The 21,269-nt window shown below is 37.0% G+C and overlaps 1 long non-coding RNA gene across 2 annotated transcripts; it reads left to right on the top strand.

Moving 5' to 3' along the window:
• Window positions 1–330: 330 nt before the first annotated feature.
• LOC122237755 lies at window positions 331–17,856 on the top strand. Of its 2 annotated transcripts, XR_006216380.1 has the most exons (5): window positions 342–411; window positions 1,130–1,158; window positions 2,241–2,320; window positions 17,062–17,269; window positions 17,524–17,856. It is a non-coding gene; the product is annotated as an uncharacterized LOC122237755 (long non-coding RNA). The 2 variants fall into 2 exon arrangements; XR_006216379.1 differs by lacking the exon at window positions 1,130–1,158 and having other exon boundaries at window positions 331–411.
• Window positions 17,857–21,269: the final 3,413 nt, after the last annotated feature.

Raw genomic sequence — 21,269 nt, 5'->3', positions numbered from 1 at the left:
AAAAAAACATAAAAAAAGACACAACTGCTCTGTGTGGTAGTGGGTGGCAGAGTCATAGCTGTTGCCTGGACCGTCAAATTTCTAGTGAACATTTCCTTGTCAAAATATGGCAGTTAATGGCTCCTTGTTTTAGAAATATTAGTGCAAAGAGTGCTCTGTCGTCCTGACATTTTTGATGGGTTACACACAGGACATGAAAAGATCCTTAACATTTTTCAGATTTGTAGGTCACAATAGCAGTGACCACCTGTAGCTCAATGTCATCTGATGCCCCCCCCCAGTGTGAGAGAACTCTTAATTATTTGCTCTATTGTTTCCTTGGAGACCACCTTCTCTCTGGTCTGGCACAAAGCTAGTGACAGAATGACTGTTTCTGTGTATCAGGATCGGTAGTCAAGGGACGAGGAAAAGGTACTTACAAAAACAATAGACTTTCTCGTGTGTCTCATATGTACAAGGGAGCAAAAAAATTCATACCAACGTATTGCCAGTTTTATTAATAATTTATTAAGTTCAATATCTGCATTAATTATGCACACTGCTTAAAATTACTAGATAATTGTGGTATAGAGAACATAGCCAGAAGTGTAAATATCTGTGTCGTATTTGAGGTTATTGAGTTGCTTAATCAGTGACGAGTAAATTCATGTTATTACTCTTGCTCTTTTCACCTCATCTTCTTGGTGAACTTTTACTTAGCCTTTAAAATGTACCTCAACTCTGATCTTGACTGATATACATTCCTTGACCTTTCATGCTGAATTATGCTCCCTTTCATGTACCCACAATACACTGTGTGCCCCTCTATTCTTGCTCTTACGAAACAGTTCTGAGGTGGCTGCCTTCTCATCTGTTCTCCTTATCATAATGTAAGTAATGTCAAATGAGAGCTGAGTTTTATTCCTAACTACATGCCCAACACATTGCATGGTGGTTTGCACGCAGTAACCCCTGTAAGAGCATTTAAGTGACTTATAAATGGACAAAGTGATCACGGAAGGGCTTTGAGTATAAATAGGGTAGCCAATTCTACATTCTTGTTCTTCAATGTTATTATTACTGAACTTAAGCTACTATTTACTTTGACAAAGTACATTTGTACTGATCCGTTTTTTTCCCTTTTATCTAGGGCCTCTGTATGTCAGCAATATATAACAGGTGCCTCATGGAATATTTATTTGAAGACCTTAAATCTATTCCACCAAATATTACCTCAAAGTGTCCCACTATATTTTTATATCTTTTTGCCATTTTTCTCATTTGGGTGGTTGCAGGAAGCATCCTGACCTCTGTAAGAACTAATATTAATTAATTTAATTAATAAAAATCGCTACATTATTAATTTTATGCAGCTTTATGTGGAAGAAGGGACATTCTTCCCAGAATAATAGTGTTTTTTTTTAGCTTCAAGCACTAATCACATAACAGTTTGTTTTTGAAGACTTCTTTATCATATTCTTCTTCAAGACCTAAATCCTTAATATTTGCCCTAAATTCTAGAACCTTCACTTTGTGCATATACAGGTCTAACTTGCATCTATTTGCCTCTTTTGTTCTGACAACAGTTTAACATTGACCTCCTGTTCTCTCTTTCTCTTTTCTATTTTCTCACTTCTCTCTTCTCTTTCTCCTCTATCTCTAAAGAGATATCCATCCATTATAGGGATGCCAGGGTGGCTCAATCAGTTAAGTATCCAACTTCGGCTCAGGTCATGATTTCTCACCTTGTGAGTTCAAGCCCTGCGTCAGGCTCTGTGCTGACAGCTCAGAGCCTGGAGCCTGTTTTGGATTCTGTGTCTCCCTCTCTCTGTCCCTCCCCCTACTCATGCTATGTGTGTCTGTCTGTCTCTCTCTCTCTTACTCAAAAATAAACATTAAGAATTTAAAAAAAGAGATATCCATCCATTATAGAACATCTATCTATCATCTATCTATCTAGAGATGTATTTTTTTTAATTTATTTTGAGAGAGAGAGCATGAAAGAGGAAGGGGCAGAGAGAGAGGGAGAGAGACAGAATCCCGAGCAGGCTCCACACTGTTAGCACAGAGATGTGGGTCTTGAACTCACAAACCAATAGATCATGACTTCAGTGGAAGTCAAAAGTCAGATGCCTAACCCACTGAGCCACCCAGGCACCCTTAGAGATTTCTTTGTGTACCTATCGTCTACCCATGCATCTCATCTATCTATCTATCTATCCAGAGATCGAACTTTTTATTTTTAATTATCTTATTTTCAGGTAGAAGAGAAGTGTGTACATATCAATATTAATGAAAAGGATGTGGTAAACAAGAAGGTATAATGACGATATGTGAAATGGTAGGTATATTTTTGAGGTGAAATGGTAGGATGAGTGAGTAAAAGAAATAAGGCCTAAAAACCTAAATGTAGGTCACTGGTCGGGAAGAATGAAGGGACATATAAGTATTCAAGTAAATTTGCATATATAATGGCATAAAATGTGGGGAAAGGGATGCATTTGAAGAGTTTGCTTTTTGTGTGTGCCACTCCACACCCCCAGTAACGATCTCTTATAAAGAGAGAGATAGGAGGCATTGTGTGTAGGTGGCTCAGTTGGTGGAACGTCTGAATCTTGATTTCAGCTCAGGTCATGATCTTATGGTTCATGAGATTGAGCCCCCCTCCCCACATCAGGCTCTGTGCTGAGAGCATGGAGTCTGCTTGGGGTTCTCTCTCTCTCTCTCTCTCTCTCTGCCTCCCCACCTCAAAATAAATTACTTAATTTTTTATTAAAAAAAGACAGAGATGGGAACATACTCTATAAGAAACTCAAGAGCTCAACAGGTATTCACCCAAAAACTTTACCCCAGAAAAATTTTACATCAAGTTCCTTCACTTTTTCTTGATTCCTTTTTATACAATCTCTGAGGACTTGAGTTCTATGTTGAGGAGGCATTTCTACCAGTTTAATCCCCATTTAGGAAATCATGAATACACGTGAAGATGCAAATTTTGGCTTAAATATATTATGTATTAATTAATTTTATGGGCTTTATGGTCATTGTGAATATTGTAAAAGCTATCAAAGTTTGAATTTTTTTTATAGATCCTTTACTGCAATCAGTGCATTAATAGGAATTTTTTTTTTGTCATGGTTTCACTTAGTAAACTGTTATAGAGCCATCTGACTTTCACCTCAAGGGATAAAAGTTGGAACATAATGAAAAGCAACTACAGGCATCAATCTATATGTTACAGGTTTTTTTTTTCTTCCCTAGAACAAAACAAGATTTCATTCAGCTTCATGCAGTCATTGAAAAGGGAGGCACAATGGATCTGAGCTATTTTTTTTTTCCACCAGAAACATGGTTTCTGAAAAACTTTGCCCTGGCTCTTGGCTAATACTCAGAAATAAAGGGTTACGGAGAGTGCTCTTTCCTACTATGAACATGTTTCCCATGCTACACATGGTATATTTCGGGGACAAAGAGATAAATGATAGTGTCTTGTAAATGTTTACCCAACACAGTATTAGGTCGCAGACGTCTTCAATACATTTACTGAGATATGATCAATCTGTTTCTCTTCACTCTGATTGACTTACTTTCTACATGTTTGTCCATTTCATCATCACCATAAATTAGATCTCTGACTTCAACGTTCAGAAATAAAGAATATGAAACAACATAGATGGAGCCAGAGGAAATAATGCTACGTGAACTATGTCAGAAAAAGACAAATACCATATGATTTCATTCATAGGTGGAATTTAAGAAACAAAAGAAACTAACAAAGGGAAAAAATAAGAGAGAGAAATCAAGAAAGAGATTCTTAAAAAAAAAGAAACAGACTCTTAATTATATAGAACAAACAGTTACCAGAGGGGAGGTGGGTAGGGGGATGGGTTAAATAGGTGATGGGAAATAAGCAGTGCACTTGTCATGGTGAGAACAGGGTGATGTATGGAAGTATTAAATTACGATATTGTACACCCGAAAGTAATATAGCACTGTATGTTAACTAAGTGGAATTAAAATAAAACTTACACACAAAAAATAATTAAAGGACATATTTGTCATTGAGTAAGCCACTGATTTGGCAAATTCTAACGTATTAGCTATTGGTTCTTTCACTGTCCCTCAGGGCAGGTGAGAAAATTCCTGAACATCTAAATTTTTATTAGAAATATACATGTATCATCATTGTTTTAATCATATAACACTATTTATTGTTTATTCATGATGTGCTAACATTGTGTATGGCATTGCTATAAGCACTAGAGGTATATGACAAGATTAAGTTTGTTTTATTTTAACGAGTTAACAATGACATGTTAACAGTTTTACTTCTAGAGTATGTTTCTGTCTCAATGGCCTTGAATTTCTATATGAATGTTGCCTATTTGTGATTCTTGCAGTCAACTCAGCATGAAAAACAAATCCAATTCTAAATAAATACCCATATATACAGACACGTAACTCTTTTTTTTTTTTTTAATCAAGAAATCATTCCATCACCGTCTTCCATGTTTATATAATCAGGCTAACCACCCAGGGGAGCTTACAAAGATTCCGAGGAGAATAACGTGCTTATAACTTTTATGATCACTTAAGAAATTGTCACAGATAAATAAATTTTGCTGAATAGAATTATTCATCTCATTACATTTATACCATTGATGTCTTTGCTGCATTTCTGCCTTTATCAGTTGGTTCTTAAATGAAAGTAAAATGGTAACAAGACTCACAGCCACACTACTCTTTGTTTCCTTAACACAGAACACACATTTACAACTTTGTAAGTAAATATTTTTAAATACTAGATCCAAACAAACAAACAAACAAAAAATCTGGAATTAGAACCACTATAAAGAACAGATTCCTCTGTGTCTGTCAACTATTTTCCTATAATAAACCGCCCCCAAACTGAGAGCCTTATAAAGGTGAGCATTTATTCTTACTCACTTGCTAATTATTCAATGAGGGTGTCTTTGCTTCAAACGGCTCATCTACTGGCCCAGCTCTACTGACCTCTGCTGGCCTCCGTTAGGATTAGTTCCAGGCCATGGGTTCCTTCCAGATCTACCTACTGCGAGTGCTTTTTCTTTTTCTGGGACCCTCAGGCTACTCAGCATGTCTCTATGGTAAAGATAGAGTGCAAGAGAGAGACCCCAGTGCTTATGCAGATTTCAGACCTCTGCTTGTGTCACATCTGCTGATACGCCATGGGCCAGACCGGGTTACAAGTTGAAAGATAAGGAGAGGAGAAAAGTATTCCTCAGGTGGAAATAGAATGTAAAAGAACATTATACACCATAATTCATAATAACCACCTTTCTAAATCCTACTCAAAAGGCCCCACTAAATATTAGAGGTTTAGATGAATTATAATAGCGATTAATGGAAAAAAATGGTCTTTTGACTCCAGGGTCTGTATAGTAACACTTTATATCACTGGCTTTTAGCATAGTACCTGCCAAATATTAGGCATTCTATAAATATTTACTGACTGGCTGGATGGGTGACATGGTATAAGACACATTTATATGCCACCAACATAATAATGTCCAACCAGAAGAAATATATTCTTGTACCTAGAAAAACATTTTTTCCACACAGGTCAAAAAGAAATACACATATGTAAGTCACGTTGAAGAGCAGAAATGAAAGTAATTCCCACTGACTCATCTTCCATGGACAGTCTCCAATGTATTAACTCTTTTAGAAGACTTTGTATTAATTATCAGATATTTAATTAGATTTACTTAATGGCAAAAACATAATATGAAAATTCACTTTGATTTGTGTTGTCATTGGGATCATAATCAACTGAGAGGTATGAATAATCATGGCAGGGGATTGAGATTTGAGGATTCAGTGTGGTGGTGGTTGTTGTTGTTGTTTTAATGAATCTAGTGTCATAGATGAATATATAGTTTCAGTTATACAGTGTGTGAAATCCTATTAAATTATCCCATATGAGTCAATGCCCAGAGGACCATTTTTGTTCAGGGAAGAATAACTCATTTTTGAGGATCTTAGGAAGGCAAACTTCATGTTTTAATAAAAGGTCACATCATAAATCCACTTTATTCTTTCATTATAGAGTAAGGCAGGATCTATTATTCCTTTTCATTGAAAATAAAAGTGGCTTGAAAAAATAAATAAGGATTTTGAATTTAATAACTGAAAAATTCTGTAATTTTAGCTCATTTGGCCAATGTTTCTATTCATAGTTATTATTAGTAAAGAACTCAAAGTGACTTGGGATCTATGTCCCAGTTTTTCAGTGTAAGCTAGATGAGATAACTTTTCTAATAATACAGATCTTTTCCCACAACACATATATGTTCATGTGAGTGCACACATACACACAAACACACTACATCTACTTTTCCCTCTTTACCACTATTTATTTGACTTTATAAAATCCCTTATGTTTAGTACCAAAGTCACTATTCTGATGTCTATATCTGTGATGAAACCACAGGAATGCTTTCTTCACTTCCTCTCTTTTGGAATAATCATTACCAAATCCTTACACAGCTTTCTAATGACTGATTATGTGTTTTTCACTATCTGAAGATCATGTATCCCCAAAGTCAGAACCTATGTTTTAAATTGTGGTCTATGTACAATGTCCATCACAAGACCTTGCTCTTACTTGCTTAAAACTTGTTTTCTGAAATAAATCCATAGATTTAATTGGATAGTCTCTTCCAAAATGTCCTTTGATTTTTGTCTGAAGTGAATTTCCAATTTCTCAGTTTGCTTTAGTTATGATTAGGTTTGCAAACATATTTTTTTCCCAAATGGATTTTGAACACCCTATAATCAACATTTTTGTGATTTGGATCACAGAAATATGTGCACAATTGGTAAAATATGTAGTACACTGGTTGGGATAAGTATTTAGCTGAACTAGAAAAAATGATAATAATAAAACAGACACGTGAACGATTTAGTAAGTTATGCAGATGTTTTATTTATGATCTATATAATTTATCTTATTTTATATAGGTAACTTCCTTTTTTTGTCTGTTATATAAAGGGATTAAGAAAAATAATTTTGAAAGTTCTCTCTACTTCCAAAAGAAATATGGTACAATCATCTGTACAAAATGAGGGGCTCCTGGCTGGTTCAGTCGGTTGAGCGTCTGACTCTTAATTTCAGCTCACATCATGATCTCACAGTTCATGGGTTCCTGCCCTGCATTGGGCTCTGCGCTAACACTGGGGAACCTGCTTGCGATTCTCTTTCTCTCCCTCTTTCTCTGCCCCTCCCTTGCTCTTGCTTTCTTGCTTTCTCTCTCTCTCTCAAATTTAAATAAACATTAAAAAAATAATAAAAATCTATAAAATGAAAATATTTTATTTCTTTTTTATTTTACTTATTTTTTTTAAGTTTTAATTTTTTGAGAGAAAGAGAGAGAGAGAGCGCGCACACATGAGCAGGGGAGGGACAGAGTGAGAGGGAGAGAGAATCCCAAGCAAGCCCCATGCAGTAAGCATGGAACCCCGTCCTGGGCTCGATCTCACCAACCGTGAGGTCATGATGTGACCTGAAACCAGGAACTGGACTCTTAACTGACCGAGCCACTCAGGCACCCCATAACAGTGTTATTTCTTACAGTCACTACCTATATGTTTTTGGTCTGAAGTAAAAATTACTGGTTTAAATGTATGTTAGTTTTCAGTATTCATTAGTTAAAATGGAAGCAAATAAATATTTACGATAATGACTATTTAAAGCCCAAAGCACTGAATTTGTTTTCCAACTAATTTCATAAGATCATTACCTATATAAGATTGAAAGCCACACTTGTAGTTTTCTTGATGTCACATACACTTTGAAGTTCTACGTGATAGAATTTGGAAGCTATCCACCTCTTTGTGTGTATATGTCATAAATATTAAATAAAGGACGCGTTATCTCAGGAGTCATCAGTAAAGAGTTGGGTAACATGATTATTGAACTTTTGCATTTCAAATGTATGTACTGCACTTTATAAATTTGAAATCTATAGTCATAGGCTATAGAACAAGGAGATACAGAATTGGTAAGGTAAGTACACCCCACACTGTTGGTAAGGCCACTATTTTTAAATAGCATAAAATATTTATTTTCACAGATTGATTTGTTTAAAGGAACCAATTAAAATATGTTGTCATAATTATTTTGGAAACAAAATAGATTTTATCATTATTTTGATTTTTAGTGTATATTTACATATTATCCCCACAACTATAACATTGAGTTGTTGAAGTAAAATCAAGCATCTTAGAAATAAAGGAATTAAAGCGCAAAAAAAATAATTGACTTACAGCATTTTTTTTTTTTTTTTGCATTGTTGACTTGGCTAAGCTAGCATTGTTTCTAGAATCCTCTATCCTGTACTTTGTTAACTGGCCCCAAAGATAAATTCCTGTAAGTTTCAGACGGTAAAAGTGATTGAGCAGTCAGTCTTTAGTCTGTGAAATCTCTTGTATTAGAGGCCATGAATCACAAATGAAAAGACATTGGCAGATTCTAGCTAGTTCTTGCTCTTCTTGGCTTCATGACCACCTCTCTCCCCCAGTATGAACCTTGCTGAACAAGAGGAACCCAGGCCCATCAGATATGTAGAGACAGCAGCTCTCCATGGTCTTTACCAGGTCTTCTTTGCAGACCCACTTGGGCAGCCAGAACGGCCTTGTTTTAAAAGGGCTGCTTGTTGACTTTTGTCTGACACTCCGCTTTTCCCTTTTAGAACTTTATGACCCCAGCAATATACACAATTCAGGGGAAGTGATATCATATAATAACCCCCTCCTTCCACAATATGTATACTCATTTTAGATTTCTGACTGAGTCCGAGACACCGCTTTGATGAGATCACACTGCTATTAAATGTCAGTACCAGAAATCAGATTTGAGTTGAAATCAATCAATGTTGAAAGGAAGAATAAAATTTCTTTGAAAATCAGGGGATCTAGGGCATGTGTTTACTAAAAGGATGTTAGAGAGGGGGAATGAAAGGTTTTAAGGAAAATAGAAGAGAGAAAATGTGGGAGAATCTAGCAGGACAGAATGATTCATGCTTAAGGATGTTTCCATGGTAGCCAATGGTGTTGACCAGCTTGCTGATTGTATCAGAAAATACTGATAAAACTCGTAATATGGAAAACACTCAAAGCTCCACATCCCTAACATATACTGAAGAGGAAAGCATCTTGATTCTGCCAAAATAAAGTTGGTTATTTTTTTGGTAACATAAAACCCCAACATTTCAGTGGATTACCCAGCAAGGGTTTATAATTTATTCTAGCCGAGTCTGCATCCAGAGAAGAAACAAGATTAACTGTCCCACAAACAGTATGACAGGCTTTCAGAAGCGGGTAAGTGCTGCCATCTTGGAGCAACACCCATCAGGAACATCCTGCTTTGTTGGTGATCTCAGAGAAGGAGGCACCTGTCAGATCACGGGTAGTTTGTCCATGATTTGGACCAGAAGTTATACGTGCACATTCTGCTCACAGCCATTGGACAGAGCTAAACATAAGTCCATACATCTTCAAGCCCATCAATAATGCAGTCTTACTGGTGCATAGAAAGGGAGGAAAAATGACATACTGGTGAATACCGACAATATTCTTTCCATATAGCCTAGTATTTGAAATAATTGACAGGCATAGGGCTTTATGGTATTGGGCACATTTAAGTTTTTAGAGCCTCAATTTTCTCATTTATACAATGGAAGGCAATAACAGAACAGTTATGGAGTCAAATGAGGTCATTACTGCAGGCATATGGCCCTCATAATATTAGTCTTCATTATCACCATCAATATCATTCTCTGTATCACGAACTCTTCACAGCATATACTCCCAAGGCTGATAGTTTGACAGCTGTTACTAATATGCATAGAAACATAGAATATTAGAGCAGGAACGGATTTTAGAGATTACCTAATCCGGTCCTATTCTTCTTTTTCTTTCTTTTTTTTTTTTTTTTTATGAGAAAAGAGATGCCCCATCAGGTTAAAGAACCTACGAAGGTCCAAATCTCCTTAGCAGCAGAATTGGTACCAGATGTCAAAGTACAGTGTCTTTTGTTCTCAGTTTAAGAAAACTGTAACTTTGTGTCAAGCATGGACTAAAGATATCCAAATCTCTCTCCTGTACTGTTAAACCTGTTCCATGTTACCTCTTCTCATTTTAATCTATTCATTAATTGCCATTTTGTAATTAATTAACATAGTCCCCAAAGGTGCCAGTTTAATGATTACGTGTGGCAGAGGTATGCTGATGAAATCAAGCCCTGGCAGCCTGAGAAAATAGATTTTCCAATTTCTAAGAACGAGTCACCAAAAGAAATGTTGCTTCCTTAGAAAAATTAGGGATTTTAATGGTGGCAAATGAATTTAAAAAGTAAAATAATGGAAATTAATAAATCAGTTTGCTTACAATATTCAAAAAACATTGAAAAGAAGGTAACATCTGACTTATAATGCTGCCAATGATTTTTTGATCTCCCCTACTCCCCAAACAACAAAACTATATATATATATATATATATATATATATATATATAGGAAAAAAAAGTTACCAAACTCAATATCAAGAATACAACTAATCTCCCTGCTATTATGATCCTTCTTTGCAGAAGAAATTTGTACCACCCGGACGTGTATGGATAGGATAGAAAATGCCAGGCAACAAAAGCATGTTAACTTGCCTAATAATTGTTATAAGATATAAAATGCTAAATGCCAAAATGTCTAAATTCCATTTCAACATTAGAAAGGCTACTACAAAGGGGCACCTGGGTGGCTCAGACGGTTGAGTATCTGACTTTGGCTCAGGTCGTCAGCTCATCAGTCGATGAGTTCGAGCCCCGCATTGGGCTCTGTGCTGACAGCTGAGAGCCTGGAGACTGCTTCAGATTCTGTCTCCCTCTCTCTCTGCCCCTCCCCTGCTCATGCTCTGTCTCCCTCTGTCTCAAAAATAAATGAATATTAAAAAAAAAAGATTTAAAAAAATAAAAGAAATGCTATTAAAAAAAAACTTTCTACCACTTTTCGTATAAAATCAAAGTTTTTCTTTTTAATGAGTTACCTACAGATAAATAAGAACTTCATCCAGACTCACAAAATGACTGATCAAGAAATATGCTCACTATCTCTGTGAAGTACTGTTGATCCTATTGAGAAAGAGAAAGAGAGAGAGAGAGAGAGAGAGAGATGGCTCTATGTGTGTGTACGTGTTTGGGGAGGGGCAGATTAGAAGGTGAAGTAGACAAGGAACAAAGAGTCCTGTTTAGGGTGTTTTAACCTTGTCAGATGATAAAAATGCTGATGTAAATTCAGTTAAAACTGCAACATTGCATTACCACCAAAGAACAGCAATTGAACTGCATTCTTATTTTTGGTTAAAGAGACTTACTTAGATGTTAAAATGTATAAAGATGTGTCACATAAAGAAAATGCATTCAAAAACTGTATCCTCATTAACACATATTAAGAATCACAATCATGGGGTGGGGTGGGGGCCTGGGTGGCTCAGTCAGTTAAGCATAGGATTTAGGCTCAGGTCCTGATCTCACCATTCATTCACCCATCCTGGGTTCCTGCACCATGGCATCCTTTTCTGTGCTGACAGTTCAGAGCCTGGAGCCTGATTCAGATTCTATTTCTCCCTTTCCCCCTCTGCCCCTCCCCTGCTTGTGTTCTCTTTCTCTCAAAAGTAAATAAATAAACATTAAAAAAAAAAAAAAAAAGGATCACAACCACATTGGTCAGGCATTTCTCAATGAAGTTAAAGAAACTCATTAAAAAAAAAAAAAAAAGTCATAATAGGGGCACCTGGGTGGCTCAGTCGGTTAAGCCTCTGACTTCAGCTCAGATCATGATCTCTTGGTTAGGAGTTCCAGCCCTGTATTGGGCTCTGTGCTGACAGCTCAGAGCCTGGAGCCTGCTTCGGATTCTATGTCTCCCTCTCTCTCTCTCTGCCCCTCCCCCCTCGCCCTCTGTCCCTCTCTCCTTCAAAAACAAATAACTATAAAAAAAATTTTTAAAAAGTTATAATACACTACTATGATATAGAACAGAATGGGCGTGGGGGTGTGTGTACCTCCATTCCAGAAATAACTGCTTTCCTGAATAATGGACTAAATAAGAACTTCAGGCAAGATTTGATTTGTGTCTTGAATTCATCAGTCTTCAGGCAATGAATTGGGGAAGCATACAAGGCAGGAGACTGAGAAGACATGTTGCAAAACTACTGCAATTGACTAGAAGAGAATTTAAATGGTTACAAAAGATAGACTTATTTAAGAACTATTCCCGTTGTAGAATTCGCTGAGCTTATTCACTATTTAAGTGTAGGGCATGCAGTTAAGTGATGAGTATAGATTGACCTTCATTCACTATTTTTGCTTGTGTAACTGAGTTAAAAGAGTGGCTTGCACTGAACAAAGAGAGAAAAGAAGATAGGGGAATGTAATAAATGCAATAAATTTAGTTTTAGATACATTGAGTAATTTGTGCCTAAACTTTAGAAGATATGCGGTTGGGATATATAAGTGGGCGATAGCTGAAACCACAAGGTTTTGATATTATTCCAAAAAAAGTGTGCGGAGACTAACGCACAAGAACAGACCATGGTGAAAAACTACCCTTTGGATCATTGACAGAGGATGGGAAACCTACATTATTGGGGACTCCTAAAGAATCTTTAAAAATAAATAAATAAATAACAAATAAGTAGGGAAATCATAATAAATACATCAAAAAGGAAGGGTCTGGAAAGAATAACAATTTTCTAAAGGAAAAGAAAATTGTGAATTTGTTGGCTTAAGGCTACCATAGCAACGTACCATGAACTGAGTGGCTTCCTCCACGGAAAGCTATGGTGTCACAGTTCTGGAGGCTAGAAGTCTGAGATCAAGTGTCGGCAGAGCTGGTAAGTTCCATGAGGAAGAATCTCTGCCATGGTTCTCTCCTAGCTTCTTATGGTTTCTGGCAGTTCTTGGCATGGCATCCCTTGGTATGTAGACAAATCACTCCAATCTCTGCCCTTATCTTCACATGGTATCCCCGCTGTGTCCATATAAGTCTATGCCCATATCTCTTCCTTTTGTAAGGATGTCCCTCAGATTAAGGGCCAGTATGCCTCAACTTAACTAATTGTATCTGCAACACCACTATTCCTAGTAAGGTCACATTCTGAGGTAGTTGAGATTAGGTCTTCAACATATGAATTTTAGAGGGACATGAGTCAATCCATAATAGGATTTTATTTTATTTTTTTTATGTTTATTTATTTATTTATTTATTTAATATATGAAATTTACTGTCAAATTGGTTTCCATACAACACCCAGTGCTCATCCCAAAAGGTGCCCTCCTCAATACCCATCATCCACCCTACCCTCCCTCCCACCCCTCATCAACCCTCAGTTTGTTCTCAGTTTTTAACAGTCTCTTATGCTTTGGCTCTCTCCCACTCTAACCTCTTTTTTTTTTTTCCTTCCCCTCCCCCATGGGTTTCTGTTACATTTCTCAGGATCCACATAAGAGTGAAACCATATGGTATCTGTCTTTCTCTGTATGGCTTATTTCACTTAGCATCACACTCTCCAGATCCATCCACGTTGCTACAAAAGGCCATATTTCATTTTTTCTCATTGCCACGTAGTATTCCATTGTGTATATAAACCACAATTTCTTTATCCATTCATCAGTTGATGGACATTTAGGCTCTTTCCATAATAGGATTTTAGAAAAGGAAGTTTTCAAAAAAATCATACCTCCAAAGTAGAATGCAGATTAAAGGTGTGTATTAAACAGGCGCTTGGGTGGCTCAGTTGGTTGAGTACTTAACTCTTGATTTCGACTCAGGTCATGATCCTAGAGTCATGGGATCGAGCCCCATGAGCCAGGAGCCTGCATAAGATTCTCTCTCTCTCTCCCTCTGCTCCTCTCTCTGCTCATGCTCTCTCACTCTCAAAAAAAAAAAACAAAAAAACAAAAAAACAACAAAAACTACCACCTAGATAAAGTGAATGTAAACTCCTCTTTAAAAAAGCACTTGGATATGAAATGAAGGACAAATATAAAGTAGCAGTTAGAAGAGGAAGCTTGTTCTCTTAATAAACACAGGAAAAGATAGATGTTTTGACGTGTGGCTTAATTTGGCCTACTATGAAGTTTCTTTTGATAAAGAGCCTCAAGGAGGTTGACCTTGCCGGTCTGGAAGAATTCTATTTCTGCATGCAGATTGGGATAGTAGAATGAGACACAGATTGGAGTCCAAGATCTGCTGTGTGGTCCTGGACCTCAAGTCCCCAAGCTGTAACTTTGAGTGAATGTATTGACTTGTTTGGGATCCTTTATCTGACCTCTAAATTGTAGACCATGGTCCAGCTCTACCAGAATGTTATGAAAGTTTTATATTTGCCAAAAGTACTTTTTTTCAAATTATTATATGTTGGAGATATTTTAATTTTTTTTAATGTTTATTTATTCTTGAAAGAGAGAAGAGACAGCATGAGCTGGGGAGGGGCGGAATAAGAGAGGGACACAAAATCTGAAGCAGGCTCCAGGCTCTGTGCTCATGAGCTGTGAGATCATGACCTGAGCTGAAGTTGGACGCTTAACCCACTGAACCCCCAGGCGCCCCTGTATTGGATATATTTTTTTATATGACCAGCTTCATTGTATTCAAAGCCTTATGTTCCTGCATTTCAAAATTATATGTGATAGCTCCACAGTATATATGGGCATTTAGAAAATGCAGAATTAGATCGTTTCTGCTGCTAGAGCATAAGAAGGATTGTTAGAAACACATTCATTTATCTGAAATACTACGTCCTTTTCCTTAAAGTATTAATAGAGTATATTACTGTAAAAATATTTGTTGAATAATAGTGACTATAGCAACAGATCTTAAGAAACCTTTATGAACAACACTGGAAACACAGATCGTGCAGAACGAAGCAGGCAGTGAAAACGGAAACATTTTTGAATTTAATAAAATAGCACAATCTCATTCTGAGCACATGGACACCAGACCTGGAGAAATATTAATAGCTATTGTAGTCACATTTGTAACTCAACAAAATGTAATTTTATATCCTTTCTTAAATCAGAAAACTCCAATAAAAATGATTGATTAAATTAGATGCGTGTAAGTAATGAAAATGATGAACCACAAAAAATAGGAAACCACAATCGTGTTTCAATCACACAAGCCTTAGGTATTTATTTCCAAACCCTGAAAGCAGACACGCCGCTTAAAGATTACTATTAAATGTTTGAACTTGTGCAGTTTCCCATCTTCAAATGCCTTATTTGTCCCAATATAGTGCATCGAAATGTGTCTAACTCCTATTCTTTTCGTCTGCAGCACCAGACTGTTTGACAGGCTAGATAGAATAATGTAAAATGTATCCGAAGGTTTTCTGTACCTAAACCAAATATCTGAGGACATATGCTGTGTTGTGCAGTCAGTGGCTTATGGTGTTATTGTGGGGTCCATGTTGCAAGAAGAGTAATACCTAACCTATCACATTGCACTCCACAGCTTTCTGTGCCCAAAGTGCCTAATAGTGCGGGCACATGGCTTTGTTTGCCTGGCAAGCTGCGGCAGGTAACGAGCATCACTTCCATTTATCACGTACGAAAGGGACAATTAAATATTGTTAATGCTATAGATAATCTCCCTACCCTCGTCCTTCTAGCCAGGGGCAGAATTCTCCAGCTGAGTACGCTGTGGTGTTTTCAATGAAAAACACCTTCATCCGGCATCATCCTTAGGTGGACATGTTAGTGGCAGACAGGCTTACACTTAAGAAAATCTGAAAGAAGAAGCTCCCCTCAATGCCTTAATTTTGGGGGATATATTTATATCTCTTCTCGTTTCCAAAACAGGTAGAAGCAGTTCTTTTCTATTTTCCTGTTTTTAAAAATGTCTATTTATTTTTGAGACAGAGAGGGGGAGCAGGGGAGGGACAGAGAGAGAAGGAGATACAGCATCCGAAGCAGGTTCTGCACTGTCAATGCAAAACCCAACCCGACGTGGGGCTTGATCCCACGAGCACTGAGACCGTGACCTGAGCTGAAGTCGGAGGCTCGACAGACTGAGCCACCCATGTGCCCCTATTTTCCTTTTAAGTGCAAGTTACTAAATATCTTTTGGAAAATGGAAAGAACATATTACTCATCTCTACTCGAACATATGCTGAAATATAATATAATACAAAATATGTTGAATATACACATTAAATATGATATAATATTTAATATTATATATTAAATATATGATATAATAGTGGGGGTGTGTGGTGACACTGTTCATGTTGAAATATTCCCTCGTTGTTGATATACTTGTCATCCACTCATTGTCCTCTAGGCATCTGAGGGTCCGAGAGATAAAATATTATCTATATTTGTTCTCTGTTAAAGGACTTATCAAGACTAACACAATTATTGACATGCATTTAGTTCAACAAATATTTATTCAATGGAAAGCATCATGGAAATACATTTAAAATTAAAACATAACTATATATCCGACACTTTAAGCACAGTGCCCCAAAGGAACCAGAAATATTTATAACAATCACAGAACACCCTGAGGACCATCAGTGTCTAGGGCTCAGCTAGAAGTTTCTATAGATCACACCTTAACTCTACACAACAGATCAACTTTGCTTTTGGCATCTGAGAAATATTTTCTCATTGTAACGAGCGGCTGACTTTTCCACAGTAAGAGAAATGGGGCAGCATATGGAGAGACAAAAAATGCTACTCCCTGCCATGAAACTCAGTTTTTGTCTCCATTGGAAAAGAGTGGAGTGTCACAAAAATACAGGTTTGTAAGAGGATTTTCACTGATTATCAAAGGAGATATGGAAGAGACTCTGGCACTATCTGTCACCCTACATCATTGCCCACTTTCTGGGTAGAAATAACACTTAGGTGTTCTGGGACAATTTTCCGACATGCTTTGCAGTTAGACTTGGTGACTAAGTTGTAGCTGGTAAAATACAAGTTCTTTCAGAATTATTTTAAAGGATAGTAGTGACTTTCTTTTCTCCTCCTCATCTTTTTGCTCCCAGGATACGTATGCAATGCTTGAGGAATCGGCCATTGGTGGTGAGCCTTGAGAATGGAATCCCACTCCATCCCGCAGCCCCTCTCAACAGCAAAGCAACAGGAGAGAAAGTCTTGGTTCCTGACCCTGCGCACAGTGGAGCTGCCATTTCAGTTTGATCACCTCCCCACCTAGAGATGGGATCACCAGATGTATCCCCCAGAGAACTCCATGTATCTATCTCATCGAATCCCTTCAACTTTTCCAAGCCTAACTTAGGAGTTCCTTTTTAGTGATCTCTACTGTGGGAAATGGAAATACTTACCTCCCAACGTTTGCAGTCAGACATTGGCTTATTATTCTAAGTAACTAGGATCAGATTGGCCTGATTCTATCTCTTTCGTTTCACATATTCTCGTCCCCTTCCTCATCGTTTTGTCTGGTTGTCGTCATTTTCTAACATCTTAACTGTTCTCTTGATTTCCAGTTCCATCTCCTGTGTACAAGGAAGGAAGATGATCCATGTCAGATACTTCCCTAAAACTTCAGTTTCAACAGGCATCTGGGGACAGCGTTCTACTCCCACAGTGGGAAGAAGCAATTTGTGACCTTAAGGAGCATGTGAATTCCAATATTGCCGTTCCCTAATTCCTTTGTCAATATATAACTTTGCTTCTGGTTATAATATGGCTAATTAATACTGTCATGTTAAATGCTTTTTTCTTTTTCAAATAAACATGATGTAGCTGGTAGTCTAGCTAGGTTCAAAAGATTGGCAAAACAGAGAGTCAAGAAGTAATCGCAGCTCCAAAGTCCCCAGAAAGCCAGGATCCAATGGGATACTACTGTGCAGCACAGGCCCTGCCTCCTATGAGCCAAATAGGAGGTAGAGGTTTCACCAATCTTCTCTAATTTTATTTATTTATTTTAAGTTTTTTAATGTTTATTTTTGAGAGAGAGAGAGAAAAAGAGAAAGAGAGAGAGAGACAATGAGCAGGGGAGGGGTGGAGAGAGAGAAAGACACAGAATCTGAAGCAGGCTCCAGGCTCTAAGCTGTCAGCACAGAGCCCGACGTGGGGGTGGAACTCACGAACCACGAGATCATGACCTGAGCTGAAGTCAGACGCCCAACCGACTGAGCCACCCAGGTGGCCCAAATCTTCTCTAATTTTAAATAATTCCCTCTTACATTGGACCAACGTGACATAAGTGTCCTCACCCACTCAAATACCATCTCTTTATGAAGATTTTCATGAACATTTCAGTGCACAGTTTCATTAATTATTCTGTACCACCCCTATGACATTTCAACCTATTAGCATCTTGCATTGTTTCAAAATATTATATGTGCAATCGTTCTTATTACTTCTGTTTTTCTATTTTAGTTGCAATAGTTATACATTTTGCCAATCTCATTGTCCCAATTAGATTAATGTTAACCTTCATACCCAAGCAAAATTGATCTACCTAGTGCTTCATAATGATACCTTGTATAATTTGACTTCCAGAAATATTATTTTAAATATTCTGTTTGAAAATTTTTCTCTCTCTCTTCTCATTTCATATGAATAGTGTTCATCCTTTAAAAGCCAGTCAAAGCCAATGACTTTGAAGGAGTCACTAATTCTACAAAAGAGTATCTGACCTTGAGTATGCTAGCTGTCAGAAAAAAAAAATACAATAATTTGTTTGGAAGCTTCCTTCCTTCCTACATCTATAAATATACCTTATATGTTTTTGTCTATCATCTTATTATGTCTCCATGAATCTATTTTCATATCTAGCCACATATCACACACTTGCACATGCTAAGAAAATTATTTTCCATTGAGATATCACTTCACACCTACTTAGGATTACTATAATAAGAAAGACAGGCAATATAACAGGTGTTGGCAAGGATGTGGAAAAATTGGAACCCTCCTACAGTGCTGAGAGGAATATAAAACACCGAAGTTACTTTGTAAAACATTTCTTCAAAAAATTAACGAGTTGCCATATGATCCATCCATTCTAATCTTAGATGTATACCCAAGATAACTTTAAAAATATGTACACAAATTTATACACAGATATTCATACCAACGTTATTCCTAATGCGTCCCCAAATGGAAGCAAGCTTAAGTCTACCAACTAATGCATAAACAAAAATATGACATATCCACAGAATAAAATACTATGCAGCAGTAAAAAGGAAATTTTTGTGCCAATTCATGCTACAGCATGGTTAAACCTTAAAAACACATTATACTAAGTGAGAGAAGCCATACACAAAGAGCTATATATTTTATTATTCCATTTATATGAAATACTAAGAATAGCCGAGTCAACAGAGGGAAGTGGATTAGTCATTACCAGGGGCTAAGAGGAGGGAAGCATGTTAGTAACTACAATACGGTTTCTTTTTGAGTGACAAAAAACGTTCCGGGACTAGAACGTGATAATGGTTGCCTAACTTTTTGAACTTCCTAGAAACCACTGAACCGCACACTTTAAAAGGGTGTATTTTAGAGAAATGGGACTGTATCTCAGTACATATGAATTATGATTATGGGCGAACATTTGTTGTTTGACTTATTAGTAATTAATTCTATTTCCACAGTAGATATTCAAAATATTATCACTATCAATTGATAAATGGTTAAATAGATAATTGGCTGAATTAAAAGTGATGAAATAACCAATGCTTATCTTTTTTGTTTATTATTTTTGCCAGCCTCCTATCTGGAATACACTTTCTTAACGAATAACACCAAGTGTAAGTGCATTAGTATTTTTGTGACTGTCAAAAATTGTCGTGCTTGCTTAAGGAGACATAAAGAATGTAAATGAATCCTGCCCCTGAAAGTGTGAGCTCTTAGTGTTTGATCTCAATTTCTCAGAGACATTCTCTGTAGTTGTAGTTAGGATCTTGGCCATGTGGCAGCCTTTAAAATCACACGGATTCAATCAATGAGTTCATTGATGTTTAACGACAGGAGCCTGTAAATAAAGGCAACTGACGTTACCAGTTTAGTGATAAAAGTTTGCATGGGTAAGCAGTTGAAAGTCTTCTGCAGTCAGCCTTGCAGAGCAATCCCTGGTGAAATGGTAGAATTTCATCATCCACCCCCTTTATCCAGTTCTGAGTCCCCGAAAGTCAGATGCAATGTCGGTGTTTGCTTCACTTCAGTTATTCACAAGAAGTATCTGTGCAAAAATATTTGCAAAAGATGACTCAAAATTAAAACGACCTAAGCTGGAGCACCTGAGTGGCTCAGTCAGTTAAGCTTCTGACTCTTGATTTCGGCCGCAGGGATGAGATCGATCCCCACATCAGGGCCATGCACTGACAACATGAGGAGCCTGCCTCGAATTCTCTCTCTCCCTTTGTCTCTCTGCCCCTCCCCCACTCTCTCTTCTGGCTCTCAAAATAAATAAATACACATCAACAAACATAAACAACATAAACAAAAGCAAAATAGGAGGCCTGGCTATGGCAAGAGACACTGTTTTGAATACCAAAACATAAAAACTGTGAGAGGATTTCACTCTTTGGGGCGCGAGTTATTGAACTGCGAAAAACGCAGAGAGAATTCCACAGAGAAACCACAGAGCATTCAGATAGGAAGACACGGAGATACCTGAATCCTTTTTAAGACTTCAATAAGCTGAATCATCTACAGAAGCGAGTAACAATGCTGCCAAGTGCTGTGGTTCTTTCCATTAGAGGCTTTTTTAATTTGCTCCTGACAGGTAGCTGAAGTATATTTTAAATTAGTGTGTTATTTTTTTTTTCTACTTTGTTGGTAGAGATTTCATATCCTTTCACTCATATCAATTTTTATTGAACACACAAAAGCATTGCAGGGAAATGAGCAAACTGCATAAATGATAGTCATTTATTGAGATGGCCAAACTTCCTTAGCCAAGCACTTCTCTGTCGTGTGGTTTAATTTAGTATGGTTTAATTTGGTATTGAGAAACAAAGCTGACCTCGTGTTTGTGTTATAGAATTTGCATGAATGCAATTAAGTATAAATAGCATTAACCTAGAATTATAATATCACAGCTTTTCAAAGAATATATGGGAAAAAATAACTATTTTTGTTATTAAGAGATGTTCCAAAGAGATGTGATGAAAAAAAAAATGACATCTAGAACAGGCTATTAAATAAAACTTTGAAGGAACAATTAGGCCTTTGTCCCTTTCGATTTCTTCCTTATTAATTTTAACTATCATTGAATTTTTAT

Source organism: Panthera tigris, chromosome B1 (assembly GCF_018350195.1).
Source record: "Panthera tigris isolate Pti1 chromosome B1, P.tigris_Pti1_mat1.1, whole genome shotgun sequence".
In the NCBI taxonomy this organism is placed as follows: Eukaryota; Metazoa; Chordata; class Mammalia; order Carnivora; family Felidae; genus Panthera; species Panthera tigris.
The sequence above is the reverse complement of the archived record's forward strand: the minus strand, read 5'-3'. Positions and strand labels throughout refer to the sequence as shown.